A 24,226-nucleotide genomic window follows, 5' to 3' on the forward strand; every position below is an offset into this window, starting at 1 on the left:
AATCAAATTGTTTTGTTTTGGGTCGGTTTGACATTAATCTGTTTCCTTCTGAACTGCCATGATGCCTCATGAGATGCCTCTGTGGGACAGGCTTCCCAACTGGACTACATCTTCCATGATGTACTGGGGCAGATCAGCCAGATGGGAGACCTCACTACACCATGGGAGTCCAGTCCATGGAGCCTGGGCTACAGAAGAGAATGGGGATATGAGGCACCAGAATAACAACTCCCATGAGGCACCACAGCATCTCAAGATGGCCACCCGGGCTTTAAATTCTATAATGTAAAACAACAATCCTTTGCTGGCTCAACCAAAAGAAGCAGTCAGAATTAGGTCCCTGACTAGGCTGGGACTCTTGAGTTAAGAGTGGGGAGATCCTTCCTCCTCTGTCCCAGCTTGGTCTGAAAATGACCCCTGGAAGAAACAGAAGCCAGTCCTTTTTAATCTTGCCAGCTGGGCCCAGATTATCTTCTGCCTGCTCCCTGAACTGCTAGATGCTGGAGGACAGACCAATTCTCATTGGTTTTGCCAGCAACTGATCCTGAGTGGCCTCTCTAGGCAGTTCTTGGAGGTCTAAACTCACTGTTTCTTCTCAAAAAGACGCCTTCTTGGGTGAGTGGATGGTGGGGCATTCAGCAGGGGGTATCAAATACTGGTACACCCAATTACAAGGAGGAAATGGAACCAAAGCCTTTAAAGTCCCTCAAATTCCCTCTTTCCCACCCTCACTCTTCTACAGCTGCTTCCAACTGCCATTCTTCTTATTTATTATTCCTATTGCCAAAGCTCCTAGAAGCCCTGGCCATGGAACATTTTTAATTTCTTTTAGATGAGCTAAATTGAGAATTGTTGGACAGATCCGAATTTAGCAATTTTTTAAAAAGCTCTGTTGTGAAAGCAGCCTAGCTATTGCTGTGCAATTATATATCAAATGTGATAGCAAACGTAACACAAAACTGAATGATTGTTTAACGCTCAACCCTATATTATACTTTGAAAACGTTATGAGAGATCTTTCACTCTTATGTATTTTTATAAACTGGTTGAAAATGAGAGTCCCTGTACATTTTTTTTAAAAAGATTAATTGCACTAACTACATGACAGAAATGTTTATCTCTTTCAAAAGAAAACATTTACAGAACTATTCCAGTAGTTTATAGTAAGGAAAGATAATTAATAGTGTGTTGCCATTTTATAATTTTCAGTGAGATGATGCATAGCTGGCGTATCGGGGAGTAACTTCCACTTTGCGGTTCGTGAAAAGACAAGCAGCCTCCAAAGTGTGGTTTATTTCAGTAGTAGATGTCTGTCTGTTTCTTATTGTTCACATTGCAAACAGTGAAATATCATTGTGCTGACCGATATATCCTTATTATAGCAACCATACGGTCTTAAAGTTACCAGGGACATGTGCTGGGCGTTCCTTGGCAAATACAGCACCAAAATAAATGCACACAGAGACAGTGGGAAATCTTACAGAATCAGATACAGCATTGACCAAAGCAAGCATTTGGTAGAAAAGAGCAGTTTATACTTAGGGCCAAATGAGGCTGGGCTGCACTAGGAATGGTAATAAGAATACATAGCTCTTATACAGTGCTTATCAAAGATTTCCCAGGGCTTTACAAAGGAGGTCAATAGCCTTATCCACATATTACAGATGAGGAAACTGAGGTGCAGAGAGGTGAAGTGACTTGCCCAAGGTCACCCAGCAGGCTAGTAGCAGAGTCAGGAATAGAACCCAGATCTTTTGAGTGTCTACCAAGTCTCTGATAAGCCTCACTGCCTCTCCAAGCCTGAGTGGTGTGGTCTGGTGGCCATTGTGCCACCTGAGAAGTTGTGGGGTGAAAGAAGTGTAAAGCGGTTCTTGCTATATTGTTAAATAGGTGCAGCCTCTGCTATCCCTTGTGTGCATGGGGGCCAAGTCACATCACTTGCACTTTCCTCACACACTTTCAAACTCACTCACTTTCCTCACCATGCTCCCTCAAGAGCCAATAGTGCTGCACGTAGCATTAGCCAGTTCCCCTCGTCGTGGCTCCTTGCAAATTATGACAGACTTTTGTTTGGGAGAAAGTACTCCCTGCACATTCTTTCCCCACCAAAGCAACACCACAGAGGCAGGGCAAATATAGCCCTTAATGAAAAATACTTAGGATACCACTAATGAAAGTCTCAATGTTTGTTTCTCACCTGCCACTTTAATTACAAGTGGATAAAAAATTAAATTGAGTGTTACCACAAAGAAAAATGACATGGGCGCCAGAGTGGACAGCTCAATGAAAGCATCTACTCAGGGTGTAGTAGTGGTATAAAATGGAGTACAAACAAAACTGAAAATACTATAGTACCTCATACATGTATTATAAAACATCTTAATGTATAATTATTTGCTCTCACTGGGAAAACTGGGCAGTAGTGGTCACTCCATCTTGAAGAATGTAGAGAAGAAATAAAGGTAGATCAGATGTAGGCAAGGAATATAATGAGCGGTTCAGAAAGCCATCTGTATGAAAATCTACTGAAAACATTGGGACTGATCGGTTTAGACAGGAGACCAATAAGAGGGGACAAGATGAGGATGTATAACAAATGAACAGTACTGAGAGGGTAAATCAGGAGCTGCAATGTATGTCATGTTCAATAATCACTGAATGATAAAGATGGTTGCAAGAGTTGTGTTTTATTCTGTGTCTGATTTCAACTGGCTGTGCATAACAACCAGAGCATCACAGTGCCCTGCTCAATCTCTGTTTGGGAAGCTTAGGCCACATCACAGTCCCTAATTTAGTCTTACATGGGAACAGTCACTAAAACTGAAGGGCAACAGATTTAAATTGATAAAAGGAAACACTCTTTTAAACAGTCAGTGTATAATTAACCTCTGAAACTCTTTGCAACAAAATACTGGGCCAAGCAGGATTCCAAAAAGAATGACCCATTTGTAGGAAGAACGACCGAGAACCATCCACAGTTACATTAGATCGGAAAGATAACTGTGTAACGAATATAAACCCCCGTTGTTTCAGCGTCGAACTCAATCACTAACTATTTAGGAAGAAGCTTCCACTTTGGGATGGTGATTATATAATTGTTTGTTGAGGGATCTCTTGCACCTTCTGCTGAAGGATCTGGTCCTGGCTGTAGTTGGACCTGGTCTGATGTGGAATAGTAGTTGTTATGTAACAAACTTGGATCCCAATGTTGCAAATGCATCTACTGGGGCATACCCCTGGGACTATCTGGGACCCTACTGATTTCCCTCAGGTGCACACACATGGATAGAGTTGCAGGATCAGAGTCTTGATTTGCACATTATTTCTGAAAAATAGGGTGACCAGATAGTAAGTGTGAAAAATTGGGACAGGGTGGGGGGAGGGTAATAGGCACCTATGTAAGAAAAAGCCCTGAATATCAGGAATCTCCTTATAAAATCAGGACACCTGGTCACCCCACTGACAAATCTAAGTGCCCCCTAACAATACCTTGATGGAAGAACTCCGATATGACTTGAAACTAAAATGTTATTTGCCAGTGACTAATCTATATTCAGTGCTATAGAAACTCAGTTTTCTAGTACATTGCATTCTGATCATTAAGCAATACTGAACTAAAAGAGCCAGCATACATCTACTGTATTTTAAATAAAATACATAGATAGATATATGTTCAAAAGTTCACCTTCCTCTTAATTTCATATGGAGTGTTAGCAAGACAAAATTAATGCGATTTACATTTCCACTTATACATTGTGAAAAGTCACATGCTAATCCCTCTCAGTTTATTAGGCAACTCTTCTGAAGACAGGGTTGCAGTTGACAGTGTGGTTTTGTGCAGGTAGGTATGTGCAGTCTGGTTTTAGTTATTTCCAAAAGGAGAAACTCTCACAGGGGAAACAACTCTTTCTCATCCAGACTCAACAATGTCAAGAAAAAAGTGTTGTCAGATGACAGTTACGTAGCTTATTTGTCTGGATTTTTTTTTTAAGTGCCTGCCTTTTAATTTTGTTTTGTTTTGTTTTTTGTTTCATGCAAGTCACTACATGCTGGGCTGTGATGGAACTAGTCTTTTATGGAGTAATAATAAAAAAAGAAACTAGTGTGTCCATATAGGCATGTAAATCTAGACACAAGTAAACTATGTACACAGAAGTTACGTTCCGAGATGTGAAAACAGGAATGTTTCAGAAATGACACCACACACCACACCTGTCAAACCTCAACCATATGGAGACAGGCTCCTCCTGAGTTTGGATTAATCCTACAGCTGCTGTTTAAAAAGTCTCCTCCTTACTGAAGATTTTCGAATGAGTTTCAATGATACAATTAAAATCTAATTATTTTTAAAAAACATTGACCCTCATTTAAACTGCCACAGCTCAACATACACACACACGCATCCGTGGATAGCTGAAAGCCCTGAGTTCGTGTGTCCCTTCTTCACACTCTATATGAGCAGTGCTTAAGGCAGGTGTAACTTTCCCAGGATTGTGGAAGGAGTGAAAATGACCTCTGCTTTGAGGTTTCCAGGAAGCCCACTCCAACCTGAGCTTGGAGAAAGGAAAGGACTTTTGCAGAAAGGAAGGACAGAAGAACTGGTGGATAGGGTGGGTACCTGTGTAGGCCGGGTTAAGCAGACATGCAAGTTTAGGGAACTGTGGTCACAGACATGCTCTCTGGGATCGGCACATTTGCAAATGACCATGGAAAAGGGTTACTGTGTGTTGATGTCACAGGGCACAGGCTCACAAGGACTGGGGCACATTCTCACAGAGCTGGGGGCTGTTCGGAAGGGCGAGTATGAGCTGGAATGACTAACCTGAAGCCTGTCCCCTCCCCACACAGACACACAGTGTGTGCCAAAGATGCCTGAGAAACTGGAGCGTGAGAGGCAGGAGCCTGTCAGCTGGATAGGAATTAAGTGGCAGGAGAACAGTGCCCCCACTCACTCACTCGCTCCCGGCAAACAAAAGACCAGCAAGGGCTGGGAGGAGACAGCTCCAACCCAGCGTGTTGCCTTTCAACTGCTACATAATCAAACATGCAATGGCTTGTCCATGCCAGCAGTAAAACCTTGCACACACGCTGCGAGGGGACTCTGGCTAGACAAGCCCAAGGACTCGCTCTTTCCCCTCCTCCCCTACACACGCGCTAAATGTTGCCTTGAGCCTTAGTCACAGTTGGGTCAGTGCTGGGAGGGGAGGGAGCACTGGCTTCCATGGTTTGTCAGGTCCTTTGCCCTGTATTCTGCTCGGGGGGAAAGTTTCTGCTGGGGCTGCGGAAATGCCTGGCTGCTCCTAGGCAGCAAGCCAAAACACTGTCCTATCACTCCTCCTCCTCCTCCAACCTCTCCCCCACGGGCCCCGTCTGTCAACCTAACAGCTTAACCCGGCGCCTGGGAAAAGGCTGCGTCTCAAAGCAACCTTGGCATCATCAGCTCACACAACTGCTTCCCCCCCACACATTCAGAATTTGATAGATGAGAGATAGGATATTTAAATTCATTTACCTTACTGCCTGCTTTCTGTTTCCCACCGTAATGTTGCTGTGATAATGGAAATTTAATCCATTTATTTCCGACTCAAAAATATCAGAGTTTCTCTCTCTTCTCTTTGCCTTTCCTTGCTCCCCCCTTGGCCCCACTCTTTCCTCAAAAGTGAAAATCTGAGGGCAAGTTCTGCTCTCACTTCCCATGTGCACCTCATTGGTTTCAGGCATGCAGTAGAGCAAGATGTGGCCCCCAGGCACAGCCTGCAGTTTGGAAGCTGTGTTTGTAAAGGCAGCGTGGTATGTAGAATGAGATACAGGACTGGGAACATGGAGATGTGAATTCAAGTTCTGGTTCTGCCAGTGAGCAAGCTTCTTTAGCCTCTCTGAACATCAGTTTCCATGTATGTCAAAAAACCAAGCAACCTACAGAATATAGCACATTACAGCTCCGTCATAGTAATATTCCAGTACAGACAAGCCCTGGCACTTTTACTGCAGAGCTGTCAGGTAGAGGTGGGTGTAATACAGCAGTCTCCAGTCACAGAAGAGCCTTTTATTTGGCTTGATCCATGAAATTAATTCTCCATGTTTTGCTTTAAGATTCAAGTTCAGATGACCCCCAAACTCCAAAATGCACCGCAGTTAAAAAAGCCTCAGAAGTATCTATAATTGGTCCTAGCTCTCTAAAATCTGGTCTCACGTTCATCTGTTAAACCTCACAAATCTTCTGGAAAACCTGGGCTGAATTTAGAGTTTGCTCTGAAACCAGAGGAGCTCCATATTGTTTGGGGTTTTGTAACAGGCTTGCCTACATTAGGGTTTTGTTAGTATCCCTATACCACTGTGGCTAACCTGATGCAAACCCCAGCACAGAGGTGCTGAACTGGTGTAAAGAGGGCTTACCATGTTTTCACGTTTTACATTGGTGCAGGGCAGCAATACTGGGAGTTGGCACTACAGGGATCTAAAAATTCCTAGTGCAGATAACCCCAAAGGCTCTTTTTTACCATGGAAACACATACAGGCAAGGTCTCAGGGTAATAAAAATGCTCCCCTCAGAGTTTCCTCCAAATTCTTCCACTGGGGCTTTGCTTCTTTCCTGCAATGAAAGAAGGAGGAAGTTCAGTCCCAAACTGTGCAGATCCCCTTAAACTGCCACTTAGTGATTAACTGGGGTCCCTGGGCTTGTCCTCAATTCCAAGGCCCTGTTGCAGAGGAAGAAGGCACCTCCTAGAGGATAAGGGTATGTCATAAAGTGAGCTCCAAAATAATCTGCAGTTCACTTAAAGTTAGAGGCAGTAAAGGGGGGGGAGCACTGGATCTGAATGGGCTAAAACATCTGGGTTCCAAATGTTCCTGTATATTTCCCATCACATCTTCAATATTATCTTTCCTCTGTTGTGTGTAGTAGATGTCCAAGGCCTTGACGATTAGCCTACCTATGGAGGAAAAATCAGTGATGCAGAGTCTGGGTATATTTTAAATATAGCTTCCTTTGTTCTCACATGTACACCAATCCTGGAACAAAGATGGACAAACAGCATTCATGCAGTCTCTTCTTTCAGGAATTTGCCTAAAACCAATGCTTGGCTCCCAGGCAGCAAGTCTGCCCCAAGGATTTACTCTAATCTGAGACCACAACTGACAGCAAACTCTCTGACTGCTCACACACATTCCTCTGCTATAACCTTTCATAATCAAGCTATCAGTGAATTTCCAAAGCTTCAGATGGGACATGAAACAAAAAACTTAAAGACGTGAGCAAGAGAATTCTTGTATATTTCACACAGAAGATCCTTCAACTTGATTCCCCAACCATAACATCAGTACGAGTAATTCCACAGAGGTCACCTGAGCAAGTGGAGAATAAGACTCTGGAAGTATAAATAAACTTTGCAAATAATTATGTTATAATTATGAATTATTTTTGATTAAGAAAGGGAATACAATTTTGGAAACTCTGAAAGACTGCTCTGCCATTATATTTAATTGCCAGCCATCACTCATTCTGCAAGCAGGACATTTCTTTCAGCTTCTGGAAGTCTCACTTTCCTCCAGCCAACTGTACTCCATTTAACATGCGTGGAAGAGCCTTACCAGGGTGGAAAAACTGAGTAGGTTATTTCCGCATTTCTGTTTACAGTGATGGCTCGTCTTAACTTTCTTACACAATTCCATTGTGTGATGCTCTTTTATGATCAGACATGCATATTCTTGGGGTACCTCCACATGTTCGTAAAAGACAGTACAAAACAGCAATATTATAATGGGTTTTTTTTCAGTACACTTTACTTCATTATTCCCCAGTTACATTGGTTTAAAAAATGACTGAAGAGCTAAAAGCACTGAAGATCCAGTCCATGCTTTGTTTGCAATTTTTAAAAAGCCTTATTTAAGTGACCTGTTGCAAAAAAGAGTGTCTGCAAAAGGTTTTGTCTGATCAAAAATGGCTAAAAGAAAGTTAAAAAAATCTTTCCCAAAGTAAAATTAATCTCTTGACTGAGAACAAACATGAGAAATTTTAGCCAAAAGGATATTTTTTAAAGCTCTGTGCCCTAATTCAACATTAATTTTATTTTCCTAATTTACAAAAACATGAAAAAGTATAATCTGGGTATTTCTAAACAGAAACCAAAGACATTAACTGCGTCTTTCCTTATATATTGGACACACAATATAGTCACACTGAAAACATTTAAACTGCAAGAAAAATTCCCTGAGAAATACGTTAATGGATTATCAGCATAGTGCCTGATCTTACTGCCACTGAAGTCTGTGGTAAAACAGTGAGGTGCTTCAAAGAGAACAAGATTAAGACTTTAGAAAGAAAATTATTAAGCACCCCTATCATGTGATGAACTGGAGGACTCTGTGAAGTTCTGAGTCAATGGGAGTTGGAACATTCAGAAGAGGTGTTCAGAACCTTATAAGAGCACTACCCAGTTGTTAGTTCAGAATTTCTAAGATGCAGGGACATGGGAACCCCCATTCCCTATCAGATGAGGTCTCCATGTAGTCCAATGGTGAGCATTGTCAAGGTGATGTTGGTGGAGGAAGGTGCAAGAAACCCTGAAGAAAAAAGTTATGAAATAATCTGTTCATAGGAAATATTTCTTCCTAATTCTCATTTGTTAGAGGTTGATTTATGGCATGAAGGTTCTACTTCTTTCCAAAACTATTAGGTTTTTTTTATTCATGTGTTTATCCTTACTACTGTAACACTGCATGTTCTTGTTTTAAAGACCAGGCCAATGAAATGCCTGACAATACAGTATGAACTAAATCAATCATGACAAAAGACACATCAAATTGAAATATTAACCCAGCACTTAGGAAAGGCCTTGGAGGTAGTGAATAATTAGTTGAACCTGGCAATGAACAATGTAAACTTTAACCACAGAGATGGTTAGTGTTATCATATTATATTTTATATGCAATAAGGACATCAGGTTATCTTGATTATAACAGCAAAAGAGTTTGTAGAATGAGCTCATGTATAAATATAAGCTCCAAAAACACTGTGAACATTTATGAGTCTCATTATTTATCATTAATTATTTAACTGCAGGTCCCCATGTGGGCAGTGAAATGCTGCTGATTTACTGCTTATCAGGAATAAATTACCATTTACAACATGGGATTTTCCTTTTGTCATTATAAATAAACTTAACTAATAAGACTGTTTTCTTCTCCCTATTCAACTTTCTGCTGGCAAGAGGCTTCTCAGCTAGTGACCTAATATAAGGGAAACAAGGGATAAGTGAAAAGTTGTATATTTTTATGAAGTCTCAGATTGTTTGTAGTAGGTCTCAGAACTCAGCAAGGGATCAGTATTTGCTTACATTTACTGGCCAGGTCTTCAAAAGTGTTCAGCACCCACAATTGGAGCCAGATTTTTGCAGACAGCATAGCTTCTACTTAGCCAACTAAATGAAATTATCTTGGTACCTAAATGAGAATTAGCTCTTTGGAAAATATGGCCACATAGTTGGGTGCCTAAATGGGAATTACTGAGCACTCTTTGAGAAAGCTGTCCCATAGTATTTAAACACTAGATACATTACTAAATATTATCATTAATTAGAACTGGTTGGTATATTTTTGACTAAATATTTTTGTTGCAAAATGCTGTGTTGTCAAAGCCAAAACATTTCACAGAGATGTGCAGAATGTACAAAGTTTTGGTGGGAAGGTTTCTTATGTCTAGGGTGGACAATCTGGTCACTTCCAGGGAGAAAGAGCGGGAGAGAGAGAGAGAGAGACTCAGTCCCAAATTGAAACCCTTATCTTTCTGATCCAAAAACAAACATGTCAACATAATTTACTGTCCTATGTGGAATGAAAACAAATGTTGAAACCTTAAAAGTTGCCGCAAAATAGAACTATTGTCCTCCAGCCAGTTCCATTGTTAATATGCTGATAATCTTAGTGGAGCTAAATCTCCACTCAGACTGTTTAAACCAACAGTTACATCATTGTAAAAGTCAGGTAGCATCAGATACTTCTGTGTATGTGCCTGTGTGTGTTATTCTACACAGTCACGTTTCTTGGCAATATAGCTCATTTCTCATTTACAGCAACAAACATGTAGATTTTAGATAAAAATTAGGGGACAATTTCAAGGTTTATAATTGCAGAAAGGTTGGGCTTTCTTTTTTCTTTTACCAGTGTGGCTACTAGCTACTTTGACTTTGAAGAAAACTTGATTCAATGAAAGCTGTGGCCCAAACTGATAGGTAATACAAGCAAAATGGTATAATTTAGACCTTCCTAGGCCTACTCTAATGATGAGTAAATAGGGTTTAACTGATAGCACCTTCTATGCCACTTCTAAATTTGGCTTTATATCTGTGCTCTGAAGCTGTTTGTGCAAACACTTAAAAAATTTGTATGGATTTTTTGTTGCATAGAAGCAGTGCTCAGTTTTAATTTATTCATATTCTAGTAGCCAAACAATATTTGCTTTTTTCGCACTCTAGAAAAACATATTTATGATTTTGAAATATGACAAATGTTTTGCTCCACCATGTGCAAATAACATTGTGGTTTTAATCAACTGTCAGAGCTACCTATAGTGTGAAATATGCAGCTTTTATAAATAAGACTTTGATTCTGCTCTGTACAGACAGAATTCTCTGGAACACTAGCACATGGAATGTTGCATCCCTCTCTAGCACCTAGTCTGCTTGAGGATAACTGTCTACTACTGCTGCTACCAAGGTCCCAAATTCTGCAATTCCATCTCCAAATTCAGCATGCCCAGCTATTGTTAGTCTAGGGCCTTGATCTTGTAATGTACAGCATGCAGATGGACTCTGCATATTGAGTTCCATTGAAGCCAACAGGGTCCAGGCAGATGTCTCAGAGCCTAGGAATTATTTTTGCAGTTCAGCATATCAGAATCCATGGAATGCAGGTCACATGAAAGGAAATGCCTTACTGGTTCAATATTCCCATATAGAATCCTGCTTTTCAGCAAAATATTTTCCAATGTATGTGAATATGAGCTGTTCCAACACAGCCCTTGGTTGCCCAGCACCTCTCAGGAAGTTCTGGTAGGATCTGGAGATTAGTTTGTATGGTACCTGGACTGAGTTGTTCAATGATAATTTAGCAGGTATGTCTTTGTTTACTAGATATATTGTTAAGGCTGCGAGTCCATGACTTTCTGCGACCTCCATGACTTCCGCTGCTGCAGCAGGTGTTGCGGCTGACCTCAGAGCCACCCAAACAGCTAGCCCTGAGGCCAGCCATGCTGGCCACTGCCTGAAAAGCCCTATTGCCAGCTGCTGCAGCAGTGGTACATGTGTCTGTCTCTCATGACTGTCTGAGCAGTGGCCCTGGGGACCGCTGGGGCAGCAGCAGTCCCAGGAGCAGCCTGAAAAGTGGCCGAAGCAGCTGCCTTGGGGGCAACCCCAGAAGCTGTTGGAGAGTGGTCCCTGGGAGCCTAGGAGCAGGGGTCAGCCATCAGCGCCCCAGGGTCCCTGAGAGCAGCAGCACCCAGGAACAGCTAAGATTTAGTCAGGGGTATTTATGGTAAAAGTCATGGTCAGGTCATGACCCATGACTAAATCTTACCTTATATACTGTTAATATTAAATCAAACTGTCTCTTCATAAGCCACCCAGCAGCATAGTGCACCATGGAATCAAATACCAACAATACAAGAATGAGTGTCTACTCCATTGGGATAATTTAGGGCGTAATGATCATTATTTTTTGTTAAGAAGAATTTTTGCACTGAAGGATGACTATAAGAAGATAGCTACAATTGGAAGTGGCAGGATTTAAGAAATCACACCCAAAATGTTGTGATACCTGATCTGTGTGTAAAATTAGATGCTAGTTTTTGACCATAATGTGTAATTACATCTCATCTCATCTCTAAAAGAACAATACACATTGCCCTAAAGAGAACTTTGTTGCCACCTTGTACTGGAAGACAAGACTTACAGAGGATTTTCATCATTCAAGATAATCCTGTTGGTTTGAGTTTAATTTCTTCCATTAATCTGGAAGTTTTGGGGTCTTCCAATTTTTCCTCCTTCTGCCGCTGCTTTCAAAATGTGGGCAAATCCTCAGGGAAACGTGTAAGCTATTATATGGGGTTTTGAGCTATTGATAAATTTGGATCCAATAATCTATTTCCTGACCCTCCTTCACACTGTGTTGATATACTTTCTGTGTTACATGTGCAGAACATAGGCATTACAGTGTAGCTTCTCCACCCACCTTCGTCAAAGTAATGTGGAGGATACTGCAGGGAAGTGTCTTATTTAATTCTTCTTTTTCAGTAATGGCTAGTCTTACTTTTCAGGAATCCTGGCCATATTTTGCAATTTTCTTTCTGCGTTGCCCACTAACGTTTTCACTATCTCTGACATTGTCATGATATTTCCCGAAGAGATTAAATTAAAGGTGCTAATGATTAATTTAGGGCTAGATTCTGGCTTCTATGGCCAAAGGCATGCTGGAGGGGGCACAGAGGGACTCAGATTTATTATATAAATGTTCCCTATTATGCAGCCACACACACATCTGCTCCCATGCACATATTAGGAGACACTCGTGGCTGTCTCTAACCAAAACTGTGCACATTATTTTGCAGTTCAAATTTTAAAAGTTTAGACCTTTTTAAAAAATCAGTATTATTTTTTTCAAATTTACAAAAAGCACATGTCCTCATTGAGGACAATAAAACACATTAATCACTGGTGTTACTCCATTGACATAAAAGATAGATTTTGCTCTACATGCTTACTGCTTATACAGCTCTGTTCATCTATCTCAAAGCCCTTTGGAAAAGAGGTGCAGGATCACTATCCCAATTTTACAGATACCCAAATTGAAGCGTGGATGTGAAGTGATTTGACCAAGGTCATACAACAGAATAATACCTAGGGTCTCCTGAGTCCCTGTCAAGTTCTCTATCCACTTGGCACACTCCCTCCCTGTGTTTAGGAATAAATGCATTTGGAGTTCTGAGGTTTGTTATTCCCAGTCACCCTGTAAGAACTCCCACAAAAATTCCTCTTGTTTTTACAGTTTTCTAACTCAAAAACCCCTTGTGTATTCTTGAGCTAAAGAAAATTCTGCTGCCCTGACACTAATGTAGAGAGGATTCAGGCCAAAGAGGGAGGGGTTTTTTGATTTGTAGGGCAAATGTTAAGAGGAGGATCAAATTATTTATCATTTAAAGTTTCCAGCATCCTTAATTATGGAGTCACTAACTGGGTTCAGTAACAGAATTGGTTTTCTAAAGTGTCTTTCATTCTGTAGAATAAGTTTGCACTCCTTTTTCTTACCTGCAAGTCCCCCCAGAACTCTGCCCCTGCTTCCTTCTCTACTTTTGTATCTCATATCATCCCCTCACCTCCTCCACAAGGAGAAGCTCACCTTTCAGCTGGTTAGTTTCTCCAACAGAATCGCTGTGCTTTCTTCCATGCCACCCTTTAAGCATGAAACAGCCTTCCTAAATGAGCCACTGCCTTATGCACTTGTCTACACACAGGTTTTGTACTACTGTAAACTGGTACAAAACCTTAACGTAGACAAATCCATTGGCTACTACCATCTCACCCTTCAAATTACTGATGGTTTACCTCTGGTGTCTTGCCTATATGTAATCAGTGTGGTTGTAGCTGTGTTGGCCCCAGTACCTTCCTGAGACCTGAAGAAGAGCTCCGTGTAGCTTAGAAAACTTGTCTCTTTCATCAGCAGAAGTTGATCCAATAAAAGATATTACTTCACACACGTGTCTCTTATATGTAATAAGTCTATTGATGATGGCTAAGTTGAGAGGCTGATGAGAATAGCTGGAACTTACTTTATCTATTTCTTATATTTATAATTGCAAATCTATACAGGTGTATATATTTGATTGTATCTTCCTTGCCCACTGCCTTATGCACTTGTCTTACACTGCAAGCTCATCAGATCAGGGACTATGTCTTCATGTGTGTTTGTAATGGGCTCTTGAACTTGACTCGGGTCTGAGCGTCTGCTGTAATATAATATTAAATAACCATCCCAGTGATATTTTTTCTGTACCTTACGAAATAGTGCTGCATGAAGAAGAAGGAGAAGCCTGTGGATGAAGTGGTTTTTATATGAAAGCAGTTATCTGGAAGGAAAACATCATCAACACAAGCAGAACAGGACTGGATCACTGAGTTTCTAGAGACTACCGGGTGCCAAGGAAAAATCTGAAAATTTGACTGAGGGAATTATTGAGTCTGCATGAGTGTGAATCTATGCTGTGACACCCTGTCTCCACCATATTTATATATGATCTGAGTAGAACTTCTGGGAGAAACTTTGACAGAATTATATTCCGTAGGAATATGCTGTTCTATCAAAATCGAACATTTTGCAAATTTAATTTTGGGAGAAAATTAAAAAAAAGTTTGGACAATGTTGAAATGTTTCATTTTGACATTTGCCAAATTAAACATTTAGATTTTTTGTTTTGAAATTACTTTTCATTTCTATTTTTAAAAATTGTATATTATTTGCTCTACCATAATACAAAATACAATTGAAATAAATTGTTTTGATCAACCCAAAGCCATTTTCCCCCCCAGAATTTTCCTTTGGAGAATTTCAAATTTTTTTTTTTTCCAATTCAGTGCAAGGCCAGATTTTGAAATCTCAAAGTTCTTCATTAAAAGAAACTTCCCTCATCTAGATCTGAAAGACTCCTTAATGACAGAAAACACCATTCTTCCATCTCTTTTCTGTCAATATCTTGCCTAATCACCTCAAATGCTGGACCTCTTGAAATCACTAGCGGGCTTTTCATTGGCTTGAGTGGGAATATGATTTAACCAAAAAAGTAACATTTGTTGGCGGGTATGAACTGGTCACATGCCAGTGAGTGAAAAGTCTTCAATCTGTATGTTAGCACTGATCTGCCAGTGCTCTGAGAGGCAGGTGAAATTACAAAACTGAGAGTCATACTGGCAGCAAACAACACAGTACTACTGGTAGAATTTTCAAGTGGAGTTCAAAGTGCTGGCTTTGTGTTGTAAATTAGTTTGAACCCTACCTATTTGAAAGATCACTTCTCTTTCCCAGTGTGATACCACCATCAGCAAAGATGTTTAAACTGTCAATCTGCTGGTTTAAAAGGAGATATTTTCTATGGCGGGTTCTTGACATTGGAATTCTCGTCCACATACTGGTCTGAAATAACTTGAACTTTTTGACTCACAGGGAACCCTGTAATGCCCATCCATTTTCCAAGTAATTTGAGGGAGGGTTGAGAAGTAGATGGTGGGATGGTTCTGTCCAACTCTTTCATTATTTGTAATTTGTAAATGAGAAGGGGGCAGGAGACATAGGAGAAATCTTAGTGCTCCAGACAGATACAGTAGAATTGTTCTGGGTGACTGATAGATAATACATAAAACAAATGGGATTATTCACATGAGAAAGCTTTGTTAGGATTGTGCTTTTATGTTCAATGTTGACTGAAATGCCTTTGCATTCCGGGCAGCCAGAGTGGACTATATATTGTCCCTCTTTCTTTATTTCTGATGTTTGGGTGGCATTGACAATTGTCATCTCCATTGATGACAGTTGGTAGTCCTGCTGCTAGTGAAATTGTGACCTTTCGTCCTGCATCCTTAATTTGAACCCAAATGCTGCTGCAAATGGTATGAGGTACAGATAAATTTCTAGGCCTGCTCAACTGGACTTCTCACTGACAGCTGTAATATGCCACACAGAATGTTGTATATTGTTTTGGAATATGGAAGCCCAGTCTGTTTGGCATTTGAGAGAAATGTTGTTTTCCCTAATATGTATCAACAGAGCCAATGATATAGATAAGCTTGCTTATTTCCATGTTTATGGGGCTCCTGTAGCCAGAATTTCAGAAGTCTGAATACTTAATAGTTATCCATGCTGTGTTAGGGCTTAACTGTTGCGTGAAATCTTCAATAATAAGCAAGAGAGAGAAACTCACTGTGGATTTACTTGTTTCTCTGTGTAAGTTGTTTCAGAATGTTTGCTAAATGGTCAGCCAATGGACCGTGGACAAGTACTTGTGGTGTGCTACCCTCAACTGCTTTTCCAGCAGCTTTGTGCGTTTTCATTTTTCTACATGTCTCCAGTGGTCTATTACTGTTGGAACTGCCGTTGGTTTCATTTCTCATAATTTACAGCATAACCAGAGTAAGAATCTCATTGTTCAGTTTATGCTTTATCTCCAGTCCTAACTAGAAAGCTCTCCAGATGTCAAATGGAGACAAGTGCTTGGTCATTATTAGCACCAGAACTTTGATTTCTTGTGTAGAGGGATTGAGAAGATCCTCATCCGTGAAGTCCCAGATTCTAACTCTGGAACTATTACTATGGACTAAATTGCAGCAAGAGAGCACCAGAAACAAATTCAGATTGCATTAAAATATTAGTATTACTCCTAAAAGAGCAGCACTAGTGGAAATAGCAGCCAGTTTGTTGCAGAGTTTGCTTCTCATTGTGCCATTGGCTGCACCATTACTCTACAGGTGCCAATTACCATATGGTATTTACAACGTTACAGTGCATAGGGAAAAAATAAAATCATACTTTTTTCTGTACCTTGGGTAAACAAAAATGTTTTCCCCATGCCCATATACGCCTCGTGCTCAAACATCTTCCCACGTGCTGCCATACTGGGCCTGATCCTGCAAAGACTTATCATTGCTGCTTATGCCTGTAACTCCAGACCCCATCCACTAGGCTTCCTCCTTCTCCTCCTTTAAGTTTTTTCTCAAAACCCACTTCTTCAAGCTTACTTCCAAATTTTTGTTCTAATTAAATCAAATAGCCACATAAATTTCTGGGCCTCAATTTTCTATCAACCTTCCATATCCACTCCTCATTTTTGTTACCTCTACCGTTGCTGTGATCGCTCTCACATAGGTGCCTACAGTATAGGTGGAGAAGCCTGTAGGCATTCCCCATCTTGCACTCTGTGAAAAGCCCTGTCATAGTCCCAGCCCCTGCACTTGGGGAAGTTAATGGGCTCCTCCCTTTATGCAACCCAGATATGCACAAAGGGATTAGAGTAAGGAGGAGTGATGAGCCAGCAGCTCCCAGTCTATTAAAAACAAAAAGGACCCTCCACCTACCTGCCCACATCCCTGGCTTAGGTAAGCAGCACTCCTGCCCAGCTCCCTCTGCTTCTTGATTGCTATTAGTGAAAACTTCCTTTTCTATTTTTAAGCTACCCTAACCACTGGGCTCACATTGCTGCCAAGATGTTAGAGTGGGGGTGGTTGCCACTGTCCATAGAACAGGCTGAGTTTACAGGCTCTGCCTCCAAAGGGGAGTAGGAAAGGGCACACTCCCTGGAGCTCTAGGGGGATTTTGTTTCCCCCAAACACCACACTGCTCCTAACACAGGGTTTTCCCTACGTGGCATGACTGAGCCCTTAGACCCTAGCCGTTCTAGGCAGGGAATATGTCTTTACTTGATCTGTAAAGTGGCATACACATCTATACTGTCCCAGAAATAATTAAAATATATTAATAGCATTCTGAAATAGGCACAACATATGAACCAGGGGGAAAAAAAGAGAGAAAAATACTGTCAAGAAACAAGGAGGAGTTTAGACTAGATGTCTGCATAGCCATGATTTATGAAATGCAGCTATTAATACTGTCTCATGTAAGAACACGCTGTTGATTGACTGGCCTCTGTCAGTCTGAATAATGTTCTGTTTATATCAGACACTAGTGTTTTCTGGAAAAAATAAACCTTTCTACAGTAAGTGTGAAAAATAAAGCATGCCAAATAATTAGTGTAATGATGGAAATAGCTGGGGATGGAGCATACAATTTCATTTTAAATCGAAGTCAAAGTGCCTCTTGGCTTGATTTGCTAATGCTTTCTGAAACCGTAAAATTTGGCAACAACAGTGCAATACAATACTGGTGAGAAAACTCAAAGATTATTACCATGCTCCTTTAAAAAGACTAATACTAAAGCTAAATAACCATGGCATTGTAAAGCGATGATTGCTTACTTTCCTAACCAGTGAAGAAACACAAACGTGGATGATTATGAAAATGAGAGAGCTACGTTCTTGTTAATGTTGTACAAAACTGAAATGTTTCATCTGGCAAATCTCCTGCAAGGGGCGGGCCCAGAGAACTTTGCCTTCTTGGCAGGCTTTTTGCTGGCTTTTATTTGAGGCTATGAAGATTATACTTCTTCACTTTAGAGGAGATTATACTTCTTCACTTTAGAGGAGATTATACTTCTTCACTTTAGAGGAGTCCACAAGGCAACCCTGCCGATAAAAACAAAACAAATAAATGCCAAAGTCATTGTCTCGATGGACCCAACAAAGAGCACATCAGTTAGTAATCACAGTAATGAGTTCAAGGTCCCTAAGGTCCCTCTAACCCTTTTATCCCCCTTCCCTGGGCACAATTATGGCTCAGACAGACAGTCTAAGTTTTCTCCCCACCCCACCCACTCTCTGAAACACAAAAAAGAACTGCACTTAAAAGTGCTGTTAGATTTCCTCCTTAATCAAATTACCTTATGAAATGAGCTCTTATAAAGGAAAAGGTCTATACATCTGATGGTAAGTTATTATTTCGTTTAGCATATACATACACATACAATATTGTTTCTTCCTTGGTGCTAGAATGATTTCTGACTTGGTGACACTGTGAGACTGCTTTTCAAAGCAAGCTGCACTCTGAATCCACAGTTTTACAATTTTGTTCCCTCTCCCACCTATCATCCTGCTGTATTTTCAATTGCAGTTTTAGCAACCTTAAACAGTTGCAATATTCAGCCAAAATAAATGTTGTTTACTTGCAAGCAAAAACAAAAACAAACAAATGAAGTTTCTCCTTTAATGTACCAGACTAGGTACAAATTTTATCATGATGTGTTGCTATCATTATCCTTTTACAGACATTATCTTTTTACTATCTCTACATACCTGATGTTTTGCCTTAAAGAAACATGTTAATACTTGCAAGGAAAGTATGTGCCTTTGTTTTAAAGATAGATAGTCTTGGAATCCAAAAGTGCTTGCAAGACTCCCAGAAACAACCTATAACATGTTCCTTTTTCAAGTAGCAAAACAATACAGAACTCTTCCTTGCTGCAATTGCTTATGAGTTCACTTAAAATATTTTCTGAAACAGATGTGACTGATATTTGATACTCATTGTGGAGGATATGTGCACAGCTATCTAGCCTCAGACATTGTGTCAGCTAAATTGACTGTGCCCAAAATAATCTGGTTCTGAATGTCAATGGTTCTGGGTTATAAACAGCAAAAGGTACAGTCACTTTATTAATAAAGTCTTTACATCTTTATTCTGCAACTTTCACTAACATGAGTAGTCCTAACTCCCGTGAACCGTCCTGTTGAAGTTATCAGGACTACAGCATAGAAATTGCCATGATGGGTCCCACTGAATATTTATTTAGACAAAGTGGAACATTAGACTGTACATCCCAGGTGAGTGCCCTAACCACCAGGCTATTAGCTAAATTGGGGCTCCCTCTCTGTCTCAAAGAATTGTGTGGGAGTTAGGCTGAGAGTGGGTGTGCTTTGCTGTTCTCTCTGTGTGTCTTTCTATTGGTGAAATGGGGTTTTGTTTTTTGTGTTTATTTAGTTTTGTGGCTTTGTGCGCTTAATTTCAGGATTTCTTTTATTTTAGCAGGCTTTTGTTTGCCCTCCGGGCTGGCCATCCAGGGGGACAGAGCCCTCAGTTTATTGTGGATTCTGAGGGTTTAACTCATGGCCATGGGTTGCAGATTTTGCCTCCAGACTCTGCTTCTGTGGAGGAAGTGCTCTAGCTGTGCTCTAGCTATGGGCTACATGACTGGGTTTTAAAATGTGAGGTACACCTCCTTCGTGAGCAAGGTTGTTGTGTATGATGCCATGGTTAGTCTCATTGAGTTGGTGGTTGTAGAGTGGAGATTTTTATGCAGGGTGTTTTTGTCCCTGTTGTGCCCCTCTCAACATCTGCTGTTAAAGTCACTATCTCTAATGTACCTCCTTTTCTTAGGAAATGAGCAGATGGCTAGAGACATCTCGAGTTATGGTAAGATCACTAGCCCTATTAGAAGCATTCCTTTGGGTTGTAAAGCCCCAGAGGTTGGGCACGTCTTGTCCTTTCATAGGCAAGTTCATATGATCTTTAACAATCCCCTGCCAAAGTATTAGAAGTTTCCCTGAAGTATAGGATTGGGGCGTGTGACTACACTGTGTTTGTTGCCACTGAGGATATTTCCTATTTTCATTGTGGGAGTACACGTTTGGTCAATCAGTGCCCTAAGAAGAGGCAGGCTGCCCCTGGGAATGGTGATCCTCTGCCTGAGAATGTGGGGGTTTCTGAAGTAAAGCACAGGGTGAGGTGGCTCTGGAAGTGAATGGGTCCCAACAGGTTCCAGATGTCTCCGGGTTTAGTGGGTTCTGAGAGCTTGGTGCCCCCTTTGCAACCTGGGAGAGATAGTGTTACTGGTTTTGGCTCCTGACTCAGTGGCCTCTCAGCCTGAGTATGACTGCTAAATGCAGGCTGAGCCTGTTGCTATGGCATCTGTGGCCTTGGCTGACGATTCTGGCTTGCAGGCAAAGCCCCAAAGGAAAAGATGGCAGTTGAAGGAGCTCCAGTTTAAGAGGTCAGTGCAATTGGGTTAGCGCAGTTGGGAAGCAAATGGCTGAGGGTGGTTCTTTGATTTGGGGTATGGAGAATTCTCAGATGGTCATTTTGCCCCCTTGCTCCCAGCAGCCCTCTCCCTCTGGTCTCTCTGAGGTTCCCCCCCTCCCCAAGATTAATAGTGACTCTGAGTCTAAGTGTGTGGGGGGTGATGGATGCACAGATTCTTTGGATCCTGAATTTCCTGAGGGGGTCCTACCCAGACGTTATTGGTAGGTTTCTGGATGAGACTAAGGGGAATCATGGAGTAGGGGTGGTAGATTGGTTTCATGACCTGTTTTTTACCTGTTTTGACCTTTTTTCATAATCATAATCTGTTTTCAAAATCATAACCTGTTTCATAATCTGTTTTTGTTGTCTGCTCAGTATACTATGAGATGTGTCTATGGGTCCGAGTTGGACAAACTGAAACAGTACAGATTGAAAACACCGATGGCCAAAATGCATGTCTCTTTGACCAATGGAAATCTTGGGGATTAATGGACATAGAAGAATTTGTGTTTTTGTTTGAGGTTTTGGGGTTTTTCTCTCTGTCTCTTTCTTACTTTTTTTTTAATGAGTACTGGCTTGATGGATAATTTTGTAGATGGCTCTCTGAATGTGAATGGGTGCAGGGACATTATAAAACATGTGGCTCTTTTTGAGCACCTGTCCCAGAAAAAGGTGGACATTTCATTTTTGCAAGACTCACACAGATGCGTGCAACCAAACTGATCGGCTTGTTGATTGAAGAGGGGTAATTTTTCAGTGTCATGGTTCCACAGCAAGCACAGGAGTGGCCATTCTCTTTGTGGACTGGGTGAAGCCTGATTTGGTGGTTGTGCAGGAAATTGTTCCAGAATGTTTATTACAGTTCGAGCTACTTTTGAGCAATATCATCTTTTTTTTTTTTATTAATGTCTGTGCTCCTACTGAAGAGAAAGACAAAGTATGTTGTTTTTCTTTTTCAGAGCTTGTGTGCTCTTTTAATGAATTGTTTGAGAAATGATGTTATAATTTGGGGGGGCAATTTTAAGTGTACTCTTACTGAGATACTGGATAGGAATCATTTGGAAATGCATCCCCTGTCTCCTCAGTGACTTGTGTCTCCTTTATAGTTTTCTGATCTGTCTGATGTGTGGCAACATTTTCACCCTTATGCACAACAGCACATCTTGTTGAGTGCTAGTGCCAGCTCTTTCTCTATGGCCCATTTGAACCATTTTTATGTTTTTACTTATCATTTGTTTTCTAGCTGTATTGTCCCTACTGGGGTTTCAGATTATTGTTTGGTTTTATTGGTGTTGTCTCTTCCTTGTATTCAAGACTGCTGTCCATAGTGGCATTTTGACACTCGCCTTTTACAAGATGTTCACTTTTGGAACTATTTCAATTAATTTTGGGGAGCCTAGGTTGCCTCAAAGGATGTTTTCCCCTCCTTGAGACAATGGTAGGAAGTGGGTAAAGTTAATATTAAATGTTTTTCGTCAGCAATTCAGGCAGCAGACAACACTGGGTCTTTGTGGGAGTATGTAGGAGTTAGAATTGGGGATTATGGAACCTGAAAAAGCCTTTTATAACAGTAATGATACTAGGTTGCATGAGAATTTGAAATATAAAAAACTGCTCTTGTGGGACCTGTTGAATAGCAAAGTTCACGGTGCATTGGTTAATGCCCGATGTCAAGGCCTTTCTCAAATGGATTAACCTATTCAGTTTTAATTCAGCCTGGAAAAGAAACATGCAGAGCAGAAGATGATTGGCCATTTCAAGATGTCATTAGGCTGAGTGCTTTCAGATTTTTGGGGGATTAAGACCTTTGCTGTAAATTTTTTCACAGACCTGTATGCTGCAGAGCCTGTGTGTCCTTCTGAGACTTGGTAGCTCCTTGAGGATCTTTCTAGGATCCCAACATTGAATGTGGACTGACTTGGACAGAACCTGACTCTCTCAGGATGGACTTCGGCCCTAAATGATTTTTCACCAAAGAAGGCACCTGGTATTAATGGTTTGCCTGTTGAGTTTTATAAGGCCTTTTCAATCCTTCTTGCTGACTTGCTTCTGGGGCCTGACTTGCCCCAGATTTTTCAGGAGCATATCAAAGAGAGGACATTGCCACTTAGTTGCTGGTGAGTGTTTCTTACCCTGTTGCCTAAGAAGGGAGACCTTGGGGAGGTGAAGAATTGGAGACCTGTGTCCTACTTGACTATGACTATAAACTTTTTTCAAAGGCCTTGGCAAATAAATTAAATACTCTGATCGGTTTGGTTGTGCACCCTGATCTGACCTATTGCATCCCTAACAGATCCATTTTGATAACTTTTTCCTACTACAGAATGTAATTTCAGCCTCAGAAATGTTTGATTTGAGTGTTGGGTTGACTTCCCTTCATCAAGAGAAGGCTTTTGATTGTGTAGATCATGGATACTTGTTTCTCATCCTTTGTGCTTTTGGTTTTGGCCCAGATTTGTCTCCTGCCTTCAGTTACTGTATAATGATATGTATAATCTACTTAAGGTGGCTGGTGTTTTGAGCACCTCCTTTCCAATAAGTAGGGGAATCAGACTGGGTTGTTCCCTGTCTGGGTTATTGTATGTGTTTTCTGTTGAATCTCTGCTGTGCATTTTGCTAAAGCACCTTCCTGGCCTTTCTTTCTCAGTTTCAGCTTACCTTCTGGAGAAAGTCCCTGAATATGCTGATGGTGTGAATGTGTTTATTACTCATGATCATGATATCCAGGTTTTGATTGAATGTCAGAACTCTTTTGAGCAGGCTTCCTCAGTTTGCATAAATTGGGGGAAGAGTGACACACTCTTGCTGGTGGCTTGAGTGATCTCTGGCTTCACAACTTTGCCACAGAACTGAACTGTGGAGCTGAACTGTGGAATTGTGGATCTGAACTGACTTTAAGGCACTGGGAATTATTCTGGGACTGGATGGTATTTTGGGTTGGAAGCGGGGATCGGAAGGGAGGTTGCAAAGGTGGAAGTGGTGTTTATCTCTACTTTCCTTCTCAGGGCAGGTATTAATCATTAATAATTTTAATTGCTTCTATGCTGTGGCATAAGTGTATTGTTTTGGATCTCCTTTACTCTTTTTAGAAAAAGTTCAGACTGTTCTCTTGTACTTTTTATGGGATAGCCATCATTGGCTGAGGCAAAGTATTTTGAATCTGCCCATTGTCCAGGTCTTATTGATCTTTTGAGCAGAGTCACTACTTTTCGGTTACAGTCTTTTCAGCCACTGTTGTTTATGGAGATGCCTGTTCCTTGGAAGCAACTTCCCTCTGCTTTTCTTCAGTGGGTCAGGGGTTTGGGTTTTGATCAGGAACTTTTTATATTGTATCCTGCGTGCCTTGATTTTGAGGTGTTACCCAGTTTATATCAAAGCTGTTTTAACGCTTGGATATTTTTTGAGCTGAGGTTGCAGGACTAGCGGCAGGAGTTCCCAGGGCTGCTTGCTGAACCCCTTGTTTATAACCCTGCCCGGAGGAGTCCTAATCTTATTTCTAAGAGTCTTGTCTCTTCCATTATTGCAGCAGGTGTCAAAAACAGGTTTATTTAACTGATTTTAC

This window comes from Emydura macquarii, unplaced genomic scaffold (assembly GCF_026122565.2).
Source record: "Emydura macquarii macquarii isolate MOO-44397 ecotype Brisbane River unplaced genomic scaffold, CSIRO-AGI_Emac_v2 contig_719, whole genome shotgun sequence".
NCBI lineage: Eukaryota > Metazoa > Chordata > Testudines > Chelidae > Emydura > Emydura macquarii.